Source organism: Corvus kubaryi, unplaced genomic scaffold, assembly GCF_017639235.1.
Source record: "Corvus kubaryi isolate FWS band 111438036 unplaced genomic scaffold, C.kubaryi_AGA036_p1.0 37357, whole genome shotgun sequence".
In the NCBI taxonomy this organism is placed as follows: Eukaryota; Metazoa; Chordata; class Aves; order Passeriformes; family Corvidae; genus Corvus; species Corvus kubaryi.
Window position 1 is genome coordinate 15,668,313 of NW_024581117.1, and position 24,494 is coordinate 15,692,806.

General features: G+C 40.8%; 1 protein-coding gene across 2 annotated transcripts in view; it reads left to right on the top strand.

Annotated features, from left to right (window-relative positions):
- The first annotated feature begins 9 nt into the window (after nucleotides 1-9).
- MYPN (myopalladin) overlaps nucleotides 10-24,494 on the top strand; it is a 76,176-nt gene continuing 51,691 nt past the window's right edge. The window contains exon 1 of one of the 2 annotated variants that reach the window (XM_042033408.1): nucleotides 10-4,155. The gene's annotated coding sequence lies outside the window, so the exon portion shown is untranslated. Of the gene's footprint in view, nucleotides 4,156-19,217; nucleotides 20,175-24,494 lie in introns of those variants that run through there. The other variant, XM_042033406.1, reaches the window with a different exon arrangement.

Consider the following 24,494-nt stretch of genomic DNA (forward strand, 5'->3'; position numbering starts at 1 on the left):
ATGCGGTGCGGTGCCGTCACCCGGGCTCGGCGGAGCTCCGAAAGGGACGTTGGTATGGGAGTCACCGCGTGGTTCGGTTCCCGCCGTTGGGAGGAGCGAGGAGTTGATAGCAAAAATGAGTCGTAGGAGAGGCCCAAGAAGTGAGGAGCGCCGGAGTGATGTTTTCGTACTCGTGGTGTGCTCGGGGAAGCGCAGGGTTGGGCACGGAGCTCGGGTGTTCCCTCCGGTGGTGACTGCAGCTGTACGCGTTCTTGGCATGGGAACACATGTGAGCGCAAAATACAGAGCCGTCGTTGTGTTACATCACGGTTTTTAAACTGAGAATAAAAAAACGTGTGTCCTGGGGCAAATAGCTCCCTGAGGTCTTCTTATGGCGTGTTTCGCCTGCCTTGCAGAGTTCTTCAGACACTTGGGCGCGTGTTGCTGTTCCTCACCCAGATCTACGGAGATCTGCAGAAGCCACTGCTTGATCTCTGAGGGCACGAAAAGAATGAGATCAGTGAGTGGGAAGGAACTGGATCCGCCAGGGAGAAGCAGGAACAAACTGTTCTTCATACTCCAATTACGCGTCATTAACTTGTGAGAGCACGGAGTCGTTCCCCGCGGGTGATCGCTGGTGCTGCTGCAGCGGGAGGCAGCGGTGTGAACTCCAGCCCTCCATGGCCTTCCTGCTCCAGGGAACGGCGTGGCTCTGGGGCTTTGCTCTGTCCCTCCCGCACAAAGGAATGCAGTTTTCTGAATCCTCTAGTCTGGCTACAAGCTTTTCTCCGTGTCAGAGCGTACCCAAGGTGGGCACGGCAAAACGCTTTTTTTTCACTGAACACGTGTCTCTAGTGGAACCACTAAAAGAAAAGTTTACATGCCAGACGCATTTTTTAACTTTTTTTTTTTTTTCCCCCTGGTATTTCGCTTGGTACTGGGAGGAAAATCCACTGGAATTTATGTAATTGGACCCGGTTGGGAATCCAAATGAGATTTCCTTATTTAGCAGCCTCTTTATAGTAGGATCCACCTTTATGTAGGTCAGGAAGTGAAAAAAGGCCAGGACCAGGCATACTTCACAGCAAGTGATTTTGCAAACTGTGGGTAAGGAAAGTTCTGTGTTTGGTGTCCTTTTGCCCTTTGTTAAATGGAAATCATTTAACAACATCCCAACAGATGGGATGTCTTGGTCCAGCCATTAAACACTCCTTTGTATATGTAAATAGGTACAATCCTAAAGGGCTTCTCAGGATTTGTGGTTGTAGATTTATCAGTAAAGATTCAAACCAGAAATACTAAATTCATACCTAGAGAAAATGAGATTGCTGCGTAGCTGAGACAAGCTAAATGATGCAGCACTTTTCAGGGTAGCAAATACCCAGTTTTGCTATTTAAAGGAGAAATGTGAGTGATTTGCCTTTTGCCATTCTGCATCTAAGACTGGAAGGTTAGCAGGAGCTGTGGCACAGAGCAAATGGAGGAAAACATTTCAGTTATCTTCTTAACTTTCTTTTCCTTTTATTTGTGAGCTCAAAGGAGTAGTAACTGAATAACTACACTGTGAAGTGGATTTTAAATATTGGCATTCATTGTGCAATGTGTCCTCTGACCAGCATGTGGGGATATGCCCATGTACTTGAAGAGAATATTATATGCCCACTGCAATTTTATACAAGGAAAAGTCACTTGGTATAACTGCCTTAACACATGAAATAAAAAATATATAAAGATGAAATAACATACAGTGCTGCCCAAATCTCAACTTCCCTCCGTAACACACGCAGCTATTTTATTTAAAAGAATTATTCTAATCCTAAATTGTAATACTGTAAATTGAATAATTCAAATGTGTCTTCAAAGAAAGTGTAAGCCGTATTTTTATTCTACTTATCACTTATCTTAGCAAATTTCTTTTCTCTGCCAGAGAAACCATATTGTACCTGTCTTAGTACCTAAGGGGATCCCCCCTTCCTGGGGCTAAAGACCCACAGGCAGTGGGGGAAAGGGAGTACATGCTCTGGTGCCACAGCACTGCTTGGGCTCCGTGCCACTCGGCACAACCCATGCTGCACCCACTGCCACTAAACCTGCCACAATGGGGTTCTGGAGCTGCAGTGCTCAAGAGAACTGGGGGTTGCTTGCACCCCAAAGTTCCCAATGTCCATTCTAGCACTTGCAAAAAACCCTCAGAGATACAAAATCCAGTGAAAACAAGAAATGTAAATCTGCTTAACTTCGGGGGTGGAATTTATTTCCTTGTAAGTGCCTTAGCACTGAGGGTTTCCTATTACCATTGCACAGTCTTCTTACTGATGGTCACAACAAGAAGGAAACTATTTTCAGTTCCCCTGCCATTATTAAAATAGCAATGCTTGGCTACTGCCTGGTGATAGCTGTCAGCATAATTGTGGTTTTTAAATTGTACCCCAGTTAATCCCCCACTGAGATAATACAAAAATGGGGAAATAATCATATATAGGGTTAACTAATATGTACTTTATGCTTAATTACTAGAAAACATCTTTCAGTTAATATACATGTTTTTGAAGGCTACAGTGTTATGGCACAAAACTTTCTGTATAGTTAATAACAGAGATGGACTCTGCTCTCTGCCTCCATTTTCTTCTGGCAACAGCCAGGACATACTTTATAAACTTTAATTCTACATTTCAAACCCCTTTGCTTTATACTTTGATGTGTCACAGACTATAGAAAATAGAAATGGGTGTCCAGAACAGCTGATAACATGAAATTAGAGATGTCAGCATTTTGCTGTGAGAAATTGCCAACCTTTGTGTGAAGCCTTTGTGTAGAATATTCTTGATTAAGACAAAGAAAAGGCTTTAGAATGCAAATAGCCTTACAAACAAGGGATGGTCAGACCCTTTTATGCCGTTTCTGTTTTACAATTCATCCTTAGATTCTTCACAGTATCCATGTAGACAACTCACACATACACAGAGTATGTGTTTTATATGCTCTGCCACTTTATAGCTGAGCATGTTGTAGTTCTCTGCCTGCCCACCCTGCTCACAAACAATTCTGGTTAGCTCAAATGCAAGTGTGCTTACCAATTATTACAACCAATTCTTTATTAACTGATGGCAACATGCTGAAACAACTTGAACAGTTTTTGACCTGATTGTGAACATAAATCACTATAGAAATACTAAACTGATAACATTGCAAGTTCTGTGGTTAACTCGAGGCATCTGATAAAGGGGACTGGGTAAGGGAAAACTGGGGAGACATACCTTCAAATTAAGATAAGCAAAACCAAAAACCTGCAACCTCCCACTCCCCTCATCCTCTCAGGCAACAAACTATAGCTGAAATAGCCAAAGGAATGCTATTCATAGGATGATGAATGCAAAAAAAATGAAAAAGCAGTGAAGGACAAGGATGAACCCTGGACACGGAGTCTATAATGAAGCAAACAAGCTGACCTTTGTGTTAGGGATGAAGCTCTTGCACTCACAAACCCTTGCGTGGATCCAGTGTCCCCAAGCCCACACAAGCTGGCACTGAGTGACTCCCCTGTGCCCTGGCATTATGGCAGAAGCCACACAAGTGCCCAGGCAACTTGCAGGTTGGGGCTGAAGATGCTGAACATTTTTGAGCATCCTACACAGAGGGTTGGGAGTGCAGCCCCTTCCCACATGTGGCACATTTTCTTCCTATTGAAGGGATGTTTCACACTATTACATGAATTTTTCTGTTCTAAATAGATCAGCAGGCCAGGTGCTAACTGAGCACCAGGAAATTCCCATGTAATCTTTTGGGTTTTTTGGTTTAAGAGCTGGATGCTGAGACACCAGTTCTCATGTCATTAAACTGGGCTTTTGGTCAGGCCAAAACTGACCTTTGATTTCTAAGATGTGATCCTACAGGAATACAATATCAATAATTGAGCAGGTTGTGCCCTGCAGAGACCAATTTGGTAACACACTGAACCTCAGCTTATAAAATAGCTCCAAGGGGTGCCACATGCTGCTGATTCTGACATGACACTGTGTCTTTGCATGGCAGCATGATGAAGCACCCTAAAATTAGCCTTCTTACTATTTCGTAAAGAGCAGGCAGAAAGGTAGCAGCCTGCACTCAGGAGAACAAAGAGGCACAGGAGAGGACCAGAATTGAGGCTCACACACAGCCTGGTCACAACACTTCATGGTGAGCACTCTTGGCTTCTTTGCAAATTTCCATGTTGGATTGTTTAGTGTAATTTCTTATCCCAAGCACAGGGTGACCTGATTGTGAAGAAAGAAAGGTGCTCGTGTAAACAGAGGTGGACAGGAGGGACCTGTTCTCTCAGGGGGCTTGGGATTCAGCAGAAGGGAAAACTAACTGTGAAAATTACATGGATGGTCTCTTTTCTTAGGGGTGTGGTGGGAGCTGGCATTTAATTCACAGAACTAGGTTTGTTGTTACTGGAATAGAACTGGGAATGGAAGAAAAAAATGGGCTGATATGAAAATCAGAAACAACATGATAAAGTCCCTTTCTATTAAGCCAGACTGATTTTTTCCTGATACTCAGTTCTATCTCTACCCCACTTATTGGGTGATAAAGTCCTTGGCTTTACAAGGAGTAAGATTTGAGAACAAAAAACCAAATCCAACTTCCAGGCAGTAGGAAGACAGGCATGGATGTGTTTATATATCAGAACAGAAATAGTGAAGGAAAAGATCCTAGACCAGAGTAACGCTTGCAGATGAGGAGAAAAGAGAAACTGTGAGGAAACATTTGAATATCAGAGGGCACAAGAGGCATGCCATGAAAGGGATGTGAGCACTCATTGCTAGGAGGGAAGGAGGCACAGCACACCTCTCTAGGAAGCAGAGGACCCCGCCATCAGCTGGGTGTGACAGCCTGTGGCCCTGTGCCTAAACAATTGTCAGTACATGCTGTTTTCTCTGTTCCTGGGGTAGCACTCTGAGAAGAATAGCTGGGAAGAAAGTAACACTGAGGCATAAACCATGACTGGTACATTCAAACTACATAGAGCTGTTTCTGCTATTAGTTATCACTCAGAAATATGGGACTATTTTGCAACACAGATATTTTTGTTCAGTAAAGATGATTGGACAGTATTCTGCAGCTCTTCTGATTTAATTTGGGACAACATTCATGATTTCACATGTATTACTGAAGCCCAGAGAGGCATGATTCTATAAGGTCTCTTCTGTGCGTTAGCAACCAACAGATATTTGGTAGAGCATGGACTGAAGTGTGGTGTCAAAGTGGGAGTGAATCTATGACATTTGTATCAACTACAGTACAGGACATCTGTGTTCATAAAGAGGATTAAATATTTACAGTGGTCAAAGAGTCTTGGACAGATGGAAAATTAAATTTCTCTTGCACAGAATTTGTATGTGAGCAGTCAGAGCTTGGAGTCCTTAAAGGGCTGTAACTCTTAATTTCCTGTAAGTCTCAACCTTGGCACTAGAAAACTTAAAAAAAAAAAATTTGGAGACAGAAGGTAAGTGACCTGTATGAGCTGAGCAATCAAATCTTCATAACTGTATGAAAAATAGAATCACTGCTGCTATCAACACGATTCCTATATAGAGAAACCCAGTGACTCCTTATGTTCCCAGAGGTCTCCTAAGTCAGTATTTATTTAGGAAAGAAAAATTGCCACAGATTTGCAGTGTTTTGTTTCTGTTTACTGACACTGGAGTGGTGCAAAGTGCTGCCAATTTTGTTGTTGACTTTTTAGTATGAGTGATTTGGATGCTCCTATTTCACTGCAGAAGACTTTGGGTCAGTGTTTTTGGGATAATGTTTCTTTGTTTATTTGGTCTACCAGTGTAGAACAAACTGCTTCCATTTAAAAGTTCAAGCTTGAAAGGGGAAGCCAAAGCAACTGTATATCTTTTGGAAGCAGAAACAGTAGAGCAGCCACTTGTGCCAAACCTCCATTGCATTTAGCTGTGTTTTTTTCTTGGATAGGAAGGAGGTAGCAGTGATTCATCACCTATGTCTGCCTGATGAAGGCTTTCTTGTCGTTAATGTCAGCAAGTCACTAGGACACCACTAAATACGATCACTGGTCCCAGTTAGAAATGATAATTTCAGGAGTACTGGATACTCCCCACTTTACACATACATATTTGCTTTCCTAGAAGAATAATACAGAGTTATTTTCAGCTTCTGGGCAAGGTTCTAGAGTAGCAAAATTACTCCTAAACATACACAGACCTTCAGAGAATTTCACATAGAATTTCAGAGTAGTCCTAGACCTTGGGACCCCGAAGATTTAAGTGAGATTGTTCCTGAGACTGTCTCAGGAAAAGACATTTCAAGAGTATCCAACTGACACAGCAGCTTCTGTTCACTGCATGACCCAGTGGAGACATCCAAAGCCAGACAGATTACAGGAGAGTCAGCTTGGAACACCAATTTCAGCAGAAAACAGTTACACACAATATTTTAGCCAGTAGACTTGTCAAAAAATATTGTGCCCAAATGTGATATAACTTCTGCAAATACAAACAATTCAATACAAACACTATTAGGTGCTTATAGCTTGTAGCAAACTCAGCCAGGCAAACTGGCTCTTTAACGGACGGTATCAATATTACCAATTAAATTCCTTTGAGTATAATTTTTTTTTTTTTAATGAAGGAAAGGAATGCTTATTTGTCTCATGAACAAGTTGCTTTGTAGTAAGCAGCATTAGGATTAAAAATCACTTTTCTGAGAGGCAAATTATGTGATCTTTATAATTTTCCCTGACCTCTTCTTCAAGTTTGAGCCTCTAAATAGCTCATCACCATACTAAACCTGTTTGTGTTTTCTTCTGTGTTTATAATAACCATAAGTATCAAAATAGTCTGTTCATAACTATAATAATCCCTACTCACTTTCCTGCAGAATTCTAATAGGCAAGAACTCAGAAATGTTCCATTTATAGTCATTACAAACAGTTGTAATTTCCAGTGCATTGTATCAGCAATGACCCCTTAAGAATTCAGTATTTGGGATTAAAGTGTCTGCACATTTTCAAGTCAAATTTAGGAACAATGTTATCTTTTGGCAAAGTTTTAGTTTAGGATAGTTAATAGCAACACATACAGTTTTAAAATCTTCATTTTGAAACTTCCCACACCATTAGTTTTACAGCTAATTTTGACTGGATATAGAACTATTTGCCCAAGTAACAACAAAACAGATACTGTTATTATAATGATTTTTTGATGTTTTCTAAAAAGCCCACAGCAAGTTAAAAGAAATACCATTTGATAAGTAGAATTAAATGGATTTAAAAATATAATTTAAGTATATATATTTTGAAGTGAAATTTAAAAGCTCAAGAATTATCAAATAAATTTATGTTTATAGCCATATTTCAAGAAACTTATAATTTTTGTACATTAATTTTTGAGACATTAAAAATTCAAATAGCATGCTTGACTCCACCATACTTTCTTTGGACATATACTGATCAACATAAAGAGAATAAAACTACAAGCTAGTAATATATTCCTCATCAACTATTTTCTGATGTAAAACTGTGGCTCCATCAAATCCTGCATCTCGGGATCTAGGCCAGAGAGATCTTCACATCTCTGCAAAAGATCCAAAGGTTTTCTCTTGTGCCACAGAAATAGACACTAAGTATTTCAGGATTAGGAAGCATGCAGTATATAAAGAGTTTCTTTCCTGAGTCTTCCAAACCCAGGAAACAATCCTGTTATTCCTCCTTAATACTTCCAGTAGCACAATTGAAAGGAGCCTGTGGGAGCGCACAGAAAGTCATTGTATCTGCAAGAGACTGTTCTTAGAGTGCTCATTCTTGGGAGTCAAATTATCCATTGGTTCTTGGATTTTCAACTTTATTATTATATTGACTACAGCTGGGAAAACTCGGGAAGTTCTTCCCACTGAGTTCTTCCTCTTCATGCTCCCCAGCCACTCAAAGCCATCATTTTCCCTGCTTCCCTTTCCTCTGAGTCAAACCCTGAGATAGGTCAATTATTGCTCAGTGGAAGCCAATGGCCAATTTAAACTAGCTGAGTCTTGATGGGTTTATATCACAGCTCAAAACCCCACAACTGAGTATGTCAAGTATGAAACCCCACGTTTCTATTCCTTGCATTTCACGTGAACTCTATCCAGCACTGCACGAGAGCAGCACTTCTGGCTCCCCTTCCAGCTCCAGCCCCCACTTACACTTCTCTGTAACACCTTTCAATCCTGTTCAGCAGCAAAATGCACGATAAATCCACTCCACACAGCAGGAATAGTTTTCATACCCACAGGTTATAAACATTGAGGTTGAGACTTTCTGAACTATGTGCTTTCAAAATGTGTATTGTCATTTTCAAAAAATGGTGAGTTAAGATTTAGGTGACTGCCTCTAGCCATTCTAACATCAAACTCTTGGCCAATGTGAAGGTATGTAAACACCTCAAATGGGAATACACAAGTGGATCTCCACAGGCAAGTCCTTAAATTTTCAACAAAAAATTAATAAAATTTAAACCATATATTTTTAACTATTTAATGAAAACATAGTCTTGTTCTTCATATCCTGTCTTTGACTTTCCAAACTAGTAAATATTTCTTCACAAAATAGATGTTTTGATTTACCATGTTGTCCTCATTTAACATTAAGAGCATTACATCTAAAATTTAGTTCAAATGTTGAATTTCCACAGCCCCACATCAACAATAAAGCGTGCCAAAAAGGTTTTGTTGTGCTTTAAAAGGCCTCTGCTAATCAGATTACATGAAAAACACTTACCATATTTGCATTTTCTTTCTAAGTATCACAGTTTGAAGTCTTCCAATATTCTTCCTTTTCTAAAGCAAAAAAAAGTGAGACATTTAAAAAAGGATTTTCAAAGGCACCCTAGCCAGAAAGAGAATTCCTTTTTATAACTGGTGGCATAGCACAAGGCATTAATATATGTCACTGATGTATCAGTTGATCTAAACTTGGCATGTAATATGCATGGTTTATCAGATCACAATGTATTTTAAATTCTGTGAGAGATCTTTTGACTCCTTCCACTGAGTAAATAATGTTTTGACTGGTACAAAATTAGATAGTTCTGGAGACTGACAACTGAAAAAGCAGAACCGCTGGCCCGGGAAAGTATTCATTGATATTTCTGATTACAAGGTGATTTATTTGAAATAAATTAGAGGTCCTATTTAAGTTCCTAAAAGAAAAGTCATATCCTCCTTTCTCTGTTTTACCCTCACTCTTTGTCTGTCTTACATACGTGTGAAAAAGTCACCTTTGGCATAGCTAACCATCTGCTTGTCTAGTCAGAATGGCCAGTGCTTCCCACTGTTGTTGCTCTGAGGGAATTTTCTGGGTCATGATCATGTAAGTGAGCTTACATTACCTGAATGCTATTTGTTCTTCAGCTAAACAGAATGGTTCTGGTACTGATGGTGTTTCATAAGCTGGTACTAACAATTTCCTTTAATTCTCATCTCTGTTGCTTCTGAAAGTTTGCTTGTGTTTTGACATGAAAGACCTTTTTTAAAAATTAAATCTATTAAATCTGTCAGTAGTGCTGTATCCTTAAAACCCCCTAGTGTTCTGAAGCTTCATCAGTACCTATAGATAAAATTTCGCAGTGCATCGTGTCATATACCTTTTTACAATTTATGTTATAATGCAAGTCAGTTTAGTGTTACAATGCAACATTTAAAGTGGAAAGGTGACTCAGTGGCCTGAGGGAAGGCGTTCCAGAGAGATGAGGCAGTGTAAGGGAAAGAGTACCAGAATCACCGGGAGGGGCCGGTAAACCGATCTCAAGTGTGCCCAGTGAGGTGACACACTAAAGTGCTGGGAAAACAGGAACTCCAGCCACCTAATGGGAGTCAGAGTTTAGGGATGATATCCTAGCTATGTTTTCATATCAAAATGACCCTATTTTAATTCAAAGGAGGAAAATTTTCAAAGCCCTAGGACTCCTGCCAAGGGCTTTTCCCCTTGTCAGTGCAGTCAGAGCCAGGCAGGCCGCTGTGCACAGAGCACTCAGCAGCACTCTTCTGGGTACAGCCTGGCAACGCCATTCCCGCACACGAGGAGCCATTCCTGCCTTTTGTTGGCACAAAGACTGGCACGCTTTTCTGCTGCCCCCATGTGTCGAGATGAGAGGTTCCCTGGAGGTGTGGATATAACCTGTCTTGCCCAGCTCTGTCCCCTTCCCTCAGCTCATACTGTTGCACCACTGCAATCCACTATACACAGGCTCTCCATTCCATGGAGTTTGTTTGCTTTTGTCATATTTTAGCAAACTGTTCTCAGACCATGCTCTCCTGCTACCTAAGCCATGCATTTCTATGGAATCTACCTAACCAAGCTCTTACCTCTAGCCAGTTCTTCTAGTCACCTCTCTGAACAATCATGTTGCTGTTCTCCAGACTATTTATCTGAGGTCTACCTAGCTGAGGTGATCCCATGACCGCCAGGTTCAGAGATGGGCTGACTGTCATGCCACTACTGATAAACACTAACACTCTTATCTGAATGTGCCTGGAAAGCAAGAGGTCTCAAGAAATTATTTTTTAAATGCAGACTATAAATGAATGCCCTCTCCTTATTTTCATCTACCAACAATTTAAGACATTCTAATTAGGGGTGTATCTTGTGAAGTACAATTTTGGCAACTGCATTATTGAATGTTTTATCCTATTAAACATCTGACTCGAGCAGGTATTTTGTACAGTTTTGGTTGTCTAGAACAGGTTCAAAAGCCTCTGATGCTCAAAACACCAGTCATTCATTCTGGGTTTGGGTTCTCTAAAATCTGAAGGGTCCTGATCTACACTGCCACCACCCTGAGCTGCCTCAGCCTCCTGCCACCTGCCCAGCCCTTTAGGGTTAATTTGCTGTAGGCCTCAGGGCCTCTAATACAGACCAAACAACACTGGAAAGATACTACCCCTAAGCAGAAAAAAGATACTGAAGAGACCTATATTTTATATATAGGGTACATATGTTTTTAGCTCCCAAAGAAGTCAGGAATCTTTATTTTCCTCATTACCATGCAACTCACATTAATCAGGTTTCCACAAATAATAGCCTCACTTTGTTTTGTTCTTTTATGTTAAAACCACTTGCAAATAGACTCTCAGTGAAATCTCCCTGATTTTTCAGGGTTTGGGAATTTCTTTGCAAGTAGCCTGGGTTAAATTCTGCTCTCTGTTCTAGATGTATGAAGCCATTTAAGTGATAAGAATAAGGAGTGAACTGTAAATCTCTGTTTGACGAATGTGTAATTGGAAATAGAGACTGTGGTTACAAAATACGCCTCCCTGGACTGACTCTTAATCCACTTTTAAAAATACAATTCACAACATGTTGTTGTGTTAATCTCAACCCCAAGTCAAAAGCATTCATGTTCCTGTCTCTGGACAACAGCAAGCCGTTAACAAAGGCAGGCACTGTAGATGTCAGATCTACTTAATATCAACTTAATATCAACCATAGAAATAGCTACCAGGAGAAAAAAATTAAACTTTTCTACAAGTAACACAAGAAGTTCAAATAATCAAAGTATAAAGTACATAATATGGCTTTCACTGTAGCAATATTCCTGTATTTCTTTTTCCTTTAGTTTTAGGTAGGCAGATTCCTCCACTCTTTGTACCAGCCACTCTGACAACATGTTCAGTTGGTATTAATTATGGCTATGAATATCCTTTATTATACGTTTTGGAGATGAATGTTCTGAAGAAAGGGAAAACAAATTGAAAGTGATGGTTCTGTAGCTTCTAGGATCTAATCCTGCTTTATCTGAAGAACAATTTAGATAAGCCATGAGAGAGAGGAGAGCAAAACCCATAAAGGAAAAGCAAAAGTACAAACAGTGTTTGGCTTAGTGCTCTCTCTTACATGAAATCCCAGGAAAACAAGTTCATTGGTGTGTCAGCTCCAGCGAGATGTTGCACACCTGTACCAGCATCAGGCTGAGGCAGCGGGCCCCAGGCTGGGGCTGTCTCAGTTGGAGACCTGAAACAACACAGCAAAATTAGCCTTGTCTGCTATGCCAGGTTCTTATCAAAAACGAGAGAAGGAAAGACATGAAAGAAAGAAATAAAGTGAGGAAGTAAAAGCAGACAGGGAAGGAGAGGGGTCATAGTAGAAGGCAAACCTCACATATCACAAAGTGTCCCAAATTAGGTGAAGACACTAGAACTGGCATTATCAGATCCCCTTTTATGGTCTGTTTTGGTCTGATCATACCTTGCAATTGGGACAGTGAAATCCTGTAGTGTAAAAATGGATCCCATAGTCCCTGGTGATGCTGGGAGCAATAGCCCTGACTGTAGATCTCACACTTTTCAATCAATCTGCTTCTTTGGCATCAGTGTCAAATCAAGCTTCCTCCTGCTTCACTTGCCCAAAGAAAGTCATGAATGGAAGAGCACATACCCAGCAATCAAACCCAGCTTCTGGGTTATTAATTTTCATCATTGATTTCTGATCCTATGTTTCTGTCAATTACCAGACATAGTCTCCAAGACACTGGGTAGTATAGATAGGAGTCCCCATTAGTTTTATCACAATTTCTAACTGATTTTTAAAGCCGATCTGATATAAGATGTTGCATCAGCTTTTGCTTCTTTGGGCAACTGCCAGTCTCTGTGTGTTGGTATTTGCCGTGTGCTCTACAAATCATTGAGGTCTGAGGGTGCTGACCACAGGAGGAAGACTGGTGTGAGCCAAACTCTGCATGGTAACTTCCAGGAGATCCTACTTCAGCCACACATGCCTTTCATGCATGTTCTATTTGAACCATAAGGGGAAACTATCCACTTTAAAATCTCAATGCTAGCAGCTTGTAAAATGTTGGTTAGATATCCCAACATTAAAAAAAAAAAGTAATTTCCCTTAGAAAAGGAAGAATGTAGGAGGAAGCTAATGAAATATTAACTGTACAGGGAACAATGAAATGCCTGTGAACACTTCTTGCTAACTCTTTAGTCACAGGCATTTTTGAAAGGCTGATATTATATAAGATAATATTGTACAATGGCTAGTAATGGACAAAAAAATGTTGTAATTTAAAATAAAGACACAGTGTCCTCCATGTTTTTTAGACAGGGAACCTGCCTTAAAGAATGTGATGCTTTTATAACTGAGTAAAAGTTTTTTACAAAAAAGGGATTTTACAAATCCACTTTTACAATTGCCACCCATAACATCAATTACTTCATGTTCTGGGGATTATCTATAACATTTTTCAGCAGTACCTTGTCTACTGCAACAAAGCAAACTACTGGTACATTTTAACGTATTGAATAATTTTGAAAAGCAAAAAGATGGAACATTGGGGTACAAGAGATTGTGGCTCGTGTGGATGACTGGAAGACTGTTTTCATTACTGTGGTTATAACTTTCTGGAAAAGTCTGACTCCTCTCCTATTGATGATAGTGACAGAACAAACTCTGATTTCATTGGAAACAGCATCAGGCCCCCTAAATCACAAGTACATTTCATCTAAATAATGCATGAGACTGAAAAATTCTCTAGTAACACTTGGGCAATCCTCAGATGAGTTGAGGATTGAAGCTACCCTGTGCAATGATAAAGCCTGTTTTGGGCTGGGTGCAAAAGAAATAGGCACTCAAGGAATGTTTTAACATTATTATTTGTACTTTTTATAGAAAAGAGGTACAATTTCTATCATCCTTCTAATATGTCTCCACTTCTAAAATTAGAATCCAAATTAGAATTACACAATACCTGGCAGACTCATGATAAGAGATGTGCTGCATAGTGATATGAATAGAAAATACCCAACTCATCTTACACAAGGTTTGTAAATCATTATTGAAATAGCTTTTCCAGGAACATCCAGAAATTTGCCGTTAACACTTTTCTTACCAAAGGAATAATGGCCTTAAGATATTATTATCATTCATTAAAGTCTATAAAAGAGAAAGAGTGCTTGCCACTGCTGTTCAAATTACCAGGCCTTTAATTGTAGTTATTAAAGCAGCAACAGTCACTGATGCTTCAAAAAAAGACATCACTGCTCTTGCCCAAAGCTGCACAGGTACGGAGCAATCCACTGCCCTTTGAACAACCTAGTCTAACAAAAGGCAAAGTGGGTACTTTATGAGTCAGCATTCATATTTTACCAGCAGAATGGTCACAGTCTAAGCCTCTCTTCTGCTGGTACTCCTTCAGCCCATTAGAACAAACTTGGCTAATGCACTATTACATACTACCCATTAAAAAGAAATCAGATCAGCCTTGGGAAGAGCAAGATCAGTGGTTGGTAGGATGCAAACCAAGAGTGGGTAGTATACATTTGCTCCACAGGGCTCTGGAGAGATCTGCAAAATCACTGCAACTTGACTGCAAAGAGCCTTAAGGAAGCTTTCAAAGAAATGGCATGTCTCATTTCTCATTTAATGGTTCAGCACATGCCATTAATAAAATAGTATTAATTTCATCCTAGTATCTAGAAAATCAAGAATTTTCCATTAATGATAAATCTGTAGGTTTACAAATACAACCGAATAATCCTACTGAGGAATAACAGCCAACCAGCCATGTACAAAGTTCCATTTTAAACTCCCTTCTTGTGAGCCTTGTTTGAGCTTGTGAAGGTAGTTTGGGCTTTGACAGCCAAGCTCGGGAGAGAAATAGTGCTTATGTAATTTATTCCAGGACACTATGCCTCATTCTTCTGCCAACCAGCAAAGACAAAAGGACATAAAGCTGGAGGTCATGATACTTTGAAGTGCTTTTTTTAGTGCTCAGCAGGCAAAAGCCTGATTTCAATGTTTTCTGTAACTAGACAGAAGAACCACAGTATTTTTATGGGCTTTATACTGTTACTTACAAACTAGTGAATATGAAATTTTCTGGTGTTGCTCTATCAAAATGCCAGCTCTGCAAGACCTGGCACATTCATTGTGTATGCTCCAACTTTTTGTGGTGCCTGGAAGTTTTGGCCTTGTATCATCTGCTATTACAATGGTCACTCTGTCTGCCACAGTAAAGGTTCATAACTTTTTGTGGTTTCTCAATGCTGTCCTTTCTACATAACCCTTAGCTTATTTGTCACTCAGATTATTCAATGATTTTGCAATTCCAACATCCTAAACTCTGTCTTAAAGTGGAAATTATTTGAATTTTTTTTATCAGCTTGAATAATTTTGCATATCATGCACAAACAGCACACAAACAGCAAACTCCATGGTAATAATTGCATCTCAGCAGAACTCCCTATAGATTTACAATTATTACCAGACAGATCAGACTTTATTTTCAGGCTACAGACTTTGTAGCCTACACATCTACAGACACTGTCCCAACCACAGCAGCACGGGGTACAGTATCAACAGGCAGTTCCTGCCAGCACTCTATGGCTCACATCTACTGTTACAGATACTATAAAGAATATCTTAGATCTCTAGTCCAGGTATAAAGTTACATTAGACATCAGCCATAAAATGCCTCACCTGTGCCCAAAAGAAGGGCTGACTTCACTACACAACCTTTCAATATCATCACCACGAACTCATGCTCACAAGCTGTTCTGACAATGGTATTTGTGCTGGTTTTTGCTGGGGTAGAGTTAAGTTTTTTTCCACAGTAGCTGGTGTGGGGCTGTGTTTTGGATTTGTGCTGGAAGCAGTGTTGGTAACACAGAGATGTTTTCATTACTGCTGAGCAGAGCTTACACAGAGCCAAGGCTTACACAAGCCATTTTCTATCTTTCAGCCCACCCCACCAGCAAGGGGCTGGGGGCAGGAGGGCATAAGGATTTGGGAGGGGACACAGCCAGGACAGCTGACCCCAAGTGACCCAAGGGATATCCCAGACATGTGAGGCCATGCTCAGCACACAGAGCTGGGAGAAGAAGAAGGACATTCCAGGGAAATTCAGAGTAATGGAGTTTTGTCTTCCCATGTCACCATTACATGTGATGGGCCCTGCTCTCCTAGGGATGGCACCTGCCTGCCCATGGGAAGTGGGGAATGAAATAGGAATAGGCAGATCCATCAGGCCAATGCATGGCTCCAAGGTTGGTGTCAGTGGAAAATTTTGGGGGTTGTTGACCATGGGAAGATCTACTCAACAGCTGGTCTACTCTGACACCTGACTGGATGCACCAGTCTCAGAGTGGAAAAGGACCCCTTGCACAAGAGCTACTGGGCTCATTGGCAGAGCTTTAAACCAGTTTGGAAGAGGGAAAGGGACATAACCAGGCTCGCCAGTGCTGAGGGATGGGATGCTGTGCCGAAACTTGAGGAAATGAGCACTAATGGATCCCTCAATCTGCTTCACAAGGTGTTGGCTACAAAGTACACCTGAAATGTTTCTACACTAATGCACACAGTACCAGGAACAAACAAGAGGAGTTCCAGGCTTTGGCCCAGTCCCAGAGTTTGACATCATTGTATGAGTGAAACCTGGTGGGATGAGTCTTGCGCCTGGAATGCCCTGTTGGATGGTTACAGGCTCTTCAGGAGGGAGAAACAGGTCAGAAGAGGCAGAGGGGTGGCACTGTATGGAATAGAAGGGTTAGAATGTATGAAGCTCACAGCTGGCAATGGCACAGTTGAGAGCCTCTGCATAAAATCAAGGGGCAAACAAGTAACATGGATGTCATCGTGGGAATCTCCTATAGACCTCCTATGCAGGACAATGACACTGACAAATTTTTCTTTGAGCATCTAAGGGACACTTCCAAGTCAACTGCCTGTGTCCTTATGTGGGACTTCTACTTGCCAGAAATTAACTGGAACAACCCAGGCCAGAAAATTCCTAAAAATCCTGAATGACAACTTTATGGAACAGGTCCTAAGGGAGCCGACTCAGAAAGATGCCCTCATTGATGTGCTGCTTGTCAACAAAGTCGATCTTGTCAGCAAAGCGGGGATTGGGGCTGTCTTGGCCACAGCAACCATGAAGTGATTGAGTTTAAAATCTCTGTTGACAGGAGGAAAAGTGCCAGCAGAACTTCTACCCTGGGCATGAGGAGAGCAGACTTCAGGCTGTTCAGGGAATTAGTAAGCAAGGTTCCCTGGGAATATATTTTTGCAGGTGCTGGGGTCCATCAGTGCTGGTCACTGTTTAAACATTCCCTCCTAAGCACACAGGAGCAGCAATTCCCAAATGCTGGAAGTCAAGTGAGGCAGAAGGCCAGCTTTGCCGAACAGGAATCTTCTCTTGGAAATAAGGCAAAAAAGGAAGATGTGTGCCCAGTGGAAGCAAGGTCAGGAGACACAGCAAAAATACAGATATGTTGCTTTCATCCCACTGTAGGGATAAAATTTGTGTGGCCAAAACTCAACTAGAGTTGAAGCTGACAGAACTGCAGGGGACAGTAAAAAAGAGTTTTTTTAATATAATAATGGCAAGAGGTGGTGTAGAAATAACATCAGCCCGTTCCAGGATGAGGATGGTCACCTCACAAACAGAGACATGGACAAGGCAGAGCTGTTTAATGCATTCTTTGCCTCTGTCTTCAACATGGATGATGGACCAAAGGAGTCTCAAGTGCCCTGACATGGAGGACCATGACTGAGAGAACGATCAATTCCCAGCTGACACTGAAATTCTGCAGGATCTGCTGCTCCAGCTGGATTCCTACAAATCCATGGGCCTGATGGGATTCATCCAAGAATCCACAAAGAGCTGCTGACGTCATCGTAAAGCCTCTCTCCCTGATTTTTGAGCTGTCTTGGGAATCCAGAGAAGTCCCAGCCAACTGGAAGCTGGCAAATGTTGTCCCAGTTTTCAAGAAGGGCAAGAAGGAGGACCCTGGAAACTAAATCTGTCAGTGTCACTTCAGTGCCTGGCAAAGTTACGGAGATTATTCTGGGAGATATTGAAAAGCACCTGAGAGAATGCAGTCATTGGTCACAGCCAGCATGGCTTCATGAGAGAGAAGTCCTGCTTATCAAACCTGATTTCCTTTTATGACAAGGTAACCCACCAGGTTGATCAAGAGAAGCCCTTTGATGTAATCTTTCTGGATTTCAGTAAATCTGAATCTGAAATTTTGATAGTCTCTCCCAAGTTCCTTCTGGACAAAATGTCTGTCCCACAAACACATTATGGGATGGGTGAACAACCGGCTCATGGGTCAGGTGCAAAGGGTGACAGTGCACAGGGGGACATCAGACCGGTGGGGTTCCACAGGGCTCCATCCTCGGCCCTATCCTCTTCAACATCTTCATAAATGACATAGATGTAGGACTGGGAGGGATACTAAGCAAGTTTGCAGATGATATAAAGCTGGGAGGAGCTGCTGAAGGCAGGAAGGCCCTGCAGAGAGACCTTGACAGATTAGAGGACTGTGCAATCATCAACCATATGAAGTTCAACAAGGGAAAGTGCTGGGTTCTGAACCTGGGATGGGGCAACTATCTCTTCTCTGTGGTGACCAGTGAGAGGACCTGGGCAAATGGCCTGCAGTTGTGTCAGGGGAGGTTTAGGTTGGATTTTAGAAAAAGGTTCTTGACCCAGAGGGTGGCTGGGCACTGGAACAGACTCCCCAGGAAAGTGGTCAGAGCCCCAAGCCTGACAGAGCCCAAGAAGTGTTTGGACAACGCTCTCAGGCACATGACTCTTAGGAATGGTCCTGTGCAGGAGTTGGACTTGATGATCTTTCTGGGTCCCTTCCAACTCAGCTTACTCTGTGATTCTGTGTGAAATGGTTGCTTTTGTTTGCTTGTGTGCATGGCTCTTGTTTCATTTATTAAACTACCTTTATCTGAATCCATAAGTTTCCTCACTTTACTCTTCTGATTCTCTCCCCCATCCCACCAGTGGCTGGGAGTGAGCAGCTGTGTGGGGTTTTGTTACCAGCTGGGGTTAAACCACAACAATATTTTACAAAAAGAGAGGGAAATAATAGAAAAGTATCTCCAATGCATCAGGAAATTTTACATAAAAGAATTGCCTTTCCCTCTGACTTTTCATACTGTTACAACTCATAAAATAACTTTCTGAAGAACTACAGATGAATCTCTTTTCTAGCACAGGTGCTCACTTGATAATGTTTTGAGAGATCTGGGAGAAGGTCAAGAAGCCAGCTATTACATCATTAGCTATGAAAAGGCTTATAATATCAATTCCCCATCATAAATGCATAACATTTTAGTAATCTTTTAAAATCAGAATTGTGACAAGCATTTTTAATAAAATAATATATCAACAATCAAGAAGCATTTTTGGTAAGATGAACTGTTTAAAATTGCAGGCAACTTTTTGTTGCTGGTGTGTAGGAAAAGTAGAAATGAAAATCTCATCTCTGTGTTTACCAAGTGATGTGGTAGGTTTCAGCCAGTCAAGGTTTTAGGCAATGAAATTCTAGATAATAACAGTGTTTCTCTGTGTATTGATTCAAGTGTGATTTCAGCGTGTTGAAATTATTCCACCTTTGTTTATTTCTAGTTTTATTTACAGCTTAGTTTCAATTGCCTCTTTTAATTACTTTTCCTCCAACAGTTCATTTCTGTGCATTCAATAACAAATTTAGAAGTTCTAGTTTTTTGAGGATCTGTAGTTGCAGGTCATCCTGAAGGATTTTCTGCACTGTTTGACTTTTCAATGTTTCACTGAACACTCCAAAGAAGTCAGGAATATTTTACTATTTAAATCACACATGTTTGCTGAGTTTGCCTTTGGAGCTGCAAAACTTTTATGTTGTTACCAGCTGATGGGTTTCCCTGTGACTGTAATCTTCAAGTTCTGATTGAAACTTAACGAAAGAGCGATAACTAGTAATTTGAAAAGGCTGAAGTGTAAAGCAGCTGACAAGAGTGATACAATGCCACTACAGAGCCTCTTGGATGAATCAGCAAAACCCACATATGCATCTATAGGGGCCGTTCCATGAGCGAGGAGAAGGCATTCGGTGCCCATAGGTGCTGTGGGAGCAGTGGATTCCCTGTCCAATGAGGTGGAATGCTCCGCGGGCACATGGTTTACGCTGCTCAAAATAACTTGGGACCTGCAAACTGACAAATGCTATTGCTCCGGTGGTGACAGGTTGTCCAGCTCCTTACAGCCATCCTCATAATAGCGAAGGTTAACTTCCTTCACTCTATGGACTCCTAGCTGTTTCTGCTCCTGAGGACTCGAAGAATCCCCTCGCTTCCTTAACTTTAATCTCGCACTTCTGGATAACTGTCATTGCTACTAACTGCCAGGGCTGGGCAGCAACATCTGGAGGAATTAAAAAAGGTAATCCCTCGATTTTAGATTCGTCTACATTTTGATTTTGCGGAGTGTAGCAGAAGGGTTTGATAAGCATGTATATCTGAATGCTAATTATAGCTGGTAAGGCATATACAGGGAACAAATAATTTTTAAACTGACTTAGATTATGCTGAGGTACGTGCATTGCAGTGAAAGAGAAACAGGGTTCTGCGGCATTATAAAGGACCTGAATAGCATTGGTGGGGTTCTCAAAATCCCTTGGAGCCCGTCTGACTCCACTAAAGAGTCAACAAGATTCTAATGACCTGAAAAGTTCCTTGCTGGGACTCTTTCCTCTTCCTGCTCATCTTCCCTTCATGAAATAATGGAGGAGTGAAATATTCACATTCTGGTATTCAGCCTTAAACCAAGATTCCACAATTTGGAATTCCTTCTTAAGCAAAATCAAACCTAATTTAATGCAACCCCCATAGTTAAATGCTTTCTATTTATTTAATTATTTATTCCGTCATGTAAAATGACCCCCATGGCTATATTTAGTGCAGGGAGATCTGCTCTCTGGATTAATGTACACAACAGCTGCAGAAACAGTCCTGCTAGAAGGGCATAGCTCTCACCCTTGAGCTCTCACTATCTCCTTTGCTCTCTTTCTCTCTCTCAGAAAAGTATTTGACTGTCAGTAGCAAATGTTTGGCCCAATATATTGCAACATTAAGCAGTAATCAGAAGCCCATCTTAAGTTTTACCAAATAATACATCAACAGTTGACGAGAGAACAGAGTAGCTCCTGACTATATGTTAATAGAACATTATACAAGCCATGCTAAAGACACTGATTACTTTATCAGCAGTTTTGTTTCAACCATGAGGTTTACATTTGTGAAGATGCTCTAGAGTTTCAGAGTGAAAACAAAATCGGCAAGTGTTCATGGAACAATTTCATAAATTTCAACTCTGCTCTTCTCCTCTCCTACATCTCCTGAAGGTTCCTAAGGTCAGGATATTTCTTTGGTTTTGTCTGTCTTTTAAATTTTTTTTTACTTTCAGAAGCAACTAACAAAATTAAACAGCAAGTGTGGTAGTTCTTGTAGCTAAGCAGAATGGTATTTACATATCAAAAATATTTATAGTCAATTCAGGAGTTAGTTAGGTCTTGTACATGACAGAGTACCAAGCACAAAGGGGAACTGTGTGCTCTGTGCTGGTTTTTATTCCTGTGCATTCTTTAGAGATTTTACAGCAGGTCTTGCTATGGTACTGAAGGAATCTTTTTTTATCAACAGCTGATAAAAATTAGTAGTCTAGGAATATTTGCACATAAATACGACATTAAGATAGTTTGTTTAAAATGTACACAATACCATAATGGCAATTGGGCAATGCAACCTCAATTGTAAACTAAACCATGGGGTGTGGAGGAAAAGGAAAAAAAAATCAGTTTCATCCTCTGTTTAACTGGTTTAGTGCTTGCTTTCATAAAAAGGAATATTGTACAGGAATGGGCAAATTATTCCTCTAGAATATAAATCTCATGTAAACATTGCAGTTTGAAATTATGACTAAAAATATGAAGGCTTTTTATGAAAAAACATAAAAAACACAGAACAGTGGACAAGAGGTGGCAAATGCAATCCAGATTTCTTTTGTGTCTAATTTAAGTTCCCTTTTCCATTGGGAACCTGTATTTGTAGGAAAACTGAATCTCATTTTAAAACAAAACAGCCCATAGATTTGAAATTTCCAGACAAAGAGATGTGCAAATGCACGGCCCCACTTTTCAGGCAGTTTGCACTTGTTCAGTCTGGCTACACAAGCTGTCAGTTGTGCAGTCATTGATACTCGTGTGTGAGTCCCTCACACTGGTGCCACTTACACACACAGGGGTAGGATAGAGACTTTTGCTCAGCATTTTAAGTTGTGCAAACTCTCATTACAGTTCCAGTGCAGTGCTGTAATTTGTCAGTCTAGACTGAGCCCGTCCAATACCTTTGAACACTGAGAGCTAAGCTGTAGGTTCAGTCCCAAGCTAAAACACCACAGTAGTCCTCAAGCACACGCATTTGTGGATTTCTGCACTGCTCACACGTACTGCCAGCAGGACTCACAGAAATGACTGAGTTTAAATCATTTGGTCCACAATCCATGAAAACATATTTGCAGTTTTAGCCATGAAAAAAGGTATGCAGAGTGGTGTGTCTGTGTTTGCACCAGGACAAATGAATATTATTGCCTGTTAGTTATATTTTCATTGAGGACTTCCATATGTGCATTCAGCATCAGATTGTGGATCTCTGCTGCATCTTTTTTTGGCCTTTCATATAAACTTCTTCTCATATGGGCAATCCTTGAAGGAAAGAGGACCATATACATTACTTGAATCAATAAAAACTTGTTCTACATTGTGAGCGCTTGAAGTACACTCGGAACTTGTCCTGATATCTGGCTGCAGAGATCATTGGGAGAGGAGGATGGAGAAGCACCCCAGGCAGGCCTCAAAGACAGCCATCACCTGTCTTCCTTTCTGACCGCCTAATTTAAAAATCAGCTGAAATTTATTTGTTTCCAATTGATGTTGTTTCTTCAAGATATTGTTGGCTTGCAGTTCAAGGAGATGCACTGAGGAGGAACAGAGAACTTGAGACATGGGATAAAGGGTCTTGGTTCTCATTTTGAGAACTACTAAGGGACAATATTAATTATGAAAAAATGAAGACTTTTTGTGATCAGAGTGAAGAATAAAAGGTCTTTTCATTATATGAGAGTATGAAGGAAATGTTGAAAAAGTTGGAGAGCTCTTAATGTGCTTTTCCCTTGAAGCAGAGTATTTCCTCCTGCTTAGGGTGTCTAATACTGTAACAGTGAGGTCATGGGCCAGGGCATGACTCCAAGTACACACAGGGCTCTTGCAGTGTCTGCTGCAGAATAACTTGGAGAGAGGATTTATCCCATCCCATTTCTGAGGGATTTTGTTTCCATGAGAATTTGTTATACCCCTGAGCCTCTATCTTCTATATTTAATTGCATTACTTGGAAATGGGAGTTTAGTTATCTGACTCGTTACAAGGAATGGAATTCAAAGTCACTAATGTGTCTAAAACAGGAAAGTAAACCACCTTCTTGTACACAGTTTTCTAAACACTATTTTAAAAATATTGCATACACACACCCCCAAACACACAGAACTGCTAACCTCAGTCCTCTACTCCAGCCTAACCTTTCCTGTATCTGGAGTCTCAACGTCTGTCTTGCAGCAGCCACAGCTTGTCAACAGGCAGTACCAGAAACGGTGACAATGGCAACTGCTAAGTGAGAATTCCTGCAAGCACACGAGAATGTGACTGTGATCCTCCAACGTCTGCAAGACAGATCGCTTGTGTCAACTCTTACCTTGTTTTTCATAGCTGCAATCATACAGTTGGAACACCCCCATAAATGTTAGTGTTCAACAGTCCATGGGTAAATGCCATTTATGTGCAATTAAATTCATCATGAAGTGGATATAGCCTCTAACAATGTCTAAATTTTCCAGTTTCCACACTGAGGTGCTGGGTATGCAGAGTCTTGCTGTGTAAAGGCCACAAAGGTGCCTCTCTCCAGAGCAGAAGCAGCAGTTTACTTGCTGCTCTGATGCTGGGGTTTCACGAAAAAGCACTCGCAACAGAAGTAGTAGGAGCTTGAAAAGCTAAGACAGAAATAACATTTACTGACTAAAATTTCTCTTTTTAAGTTTTGAAAGCCAAAGAATATGTTCAAATGCTTTTTGCATTGAATCTGCTAATTGTTTATTCTGACAGAGAAGGAGAGTTTGAAAAATTATCTCTAGGGCATCAAGTATTAGAAGCTGTTCTCAACAAATAAAACAGAGCTATATCAGATATATCTGGGATTCCCTTCAACTTTGCTGAGATTTCACTACTGCTGTTTCTGTAGGAAAAGATCAGATTCTTTCAGTGGTGACTCAGGAATGAATCTAACAAACCTTCAACAAGAGGAAATGAAAGTGTTTGCTGTCACACTATGCAAGACCTCTGTGGTGCAATCTTCCTCCCTTCCATGTAAAGATTTTCAAGCCACTGCCAAAACTGTGGAAAATAATTCTACCTTTGTGAATATTTAATCCTAAAGATCACTTGGCTAATAAGAGAACATTGCCATAGCCATAGGCTCTTGGAAACTCAAAGCTTGTTCAATTAGTTGGTTAATGGAAACTGAATTAGCAGAGTAAAGGAATTAATGGAGTCAGTTTTGTTCATGGCATCCTCTGGTGCCTTTCAAGCTAGCAGGTGCCCAAGGTCACTGCTGTTGGTGTCCCAGGAAAGCCAAAGATGTTGCCCTTGGCACTCT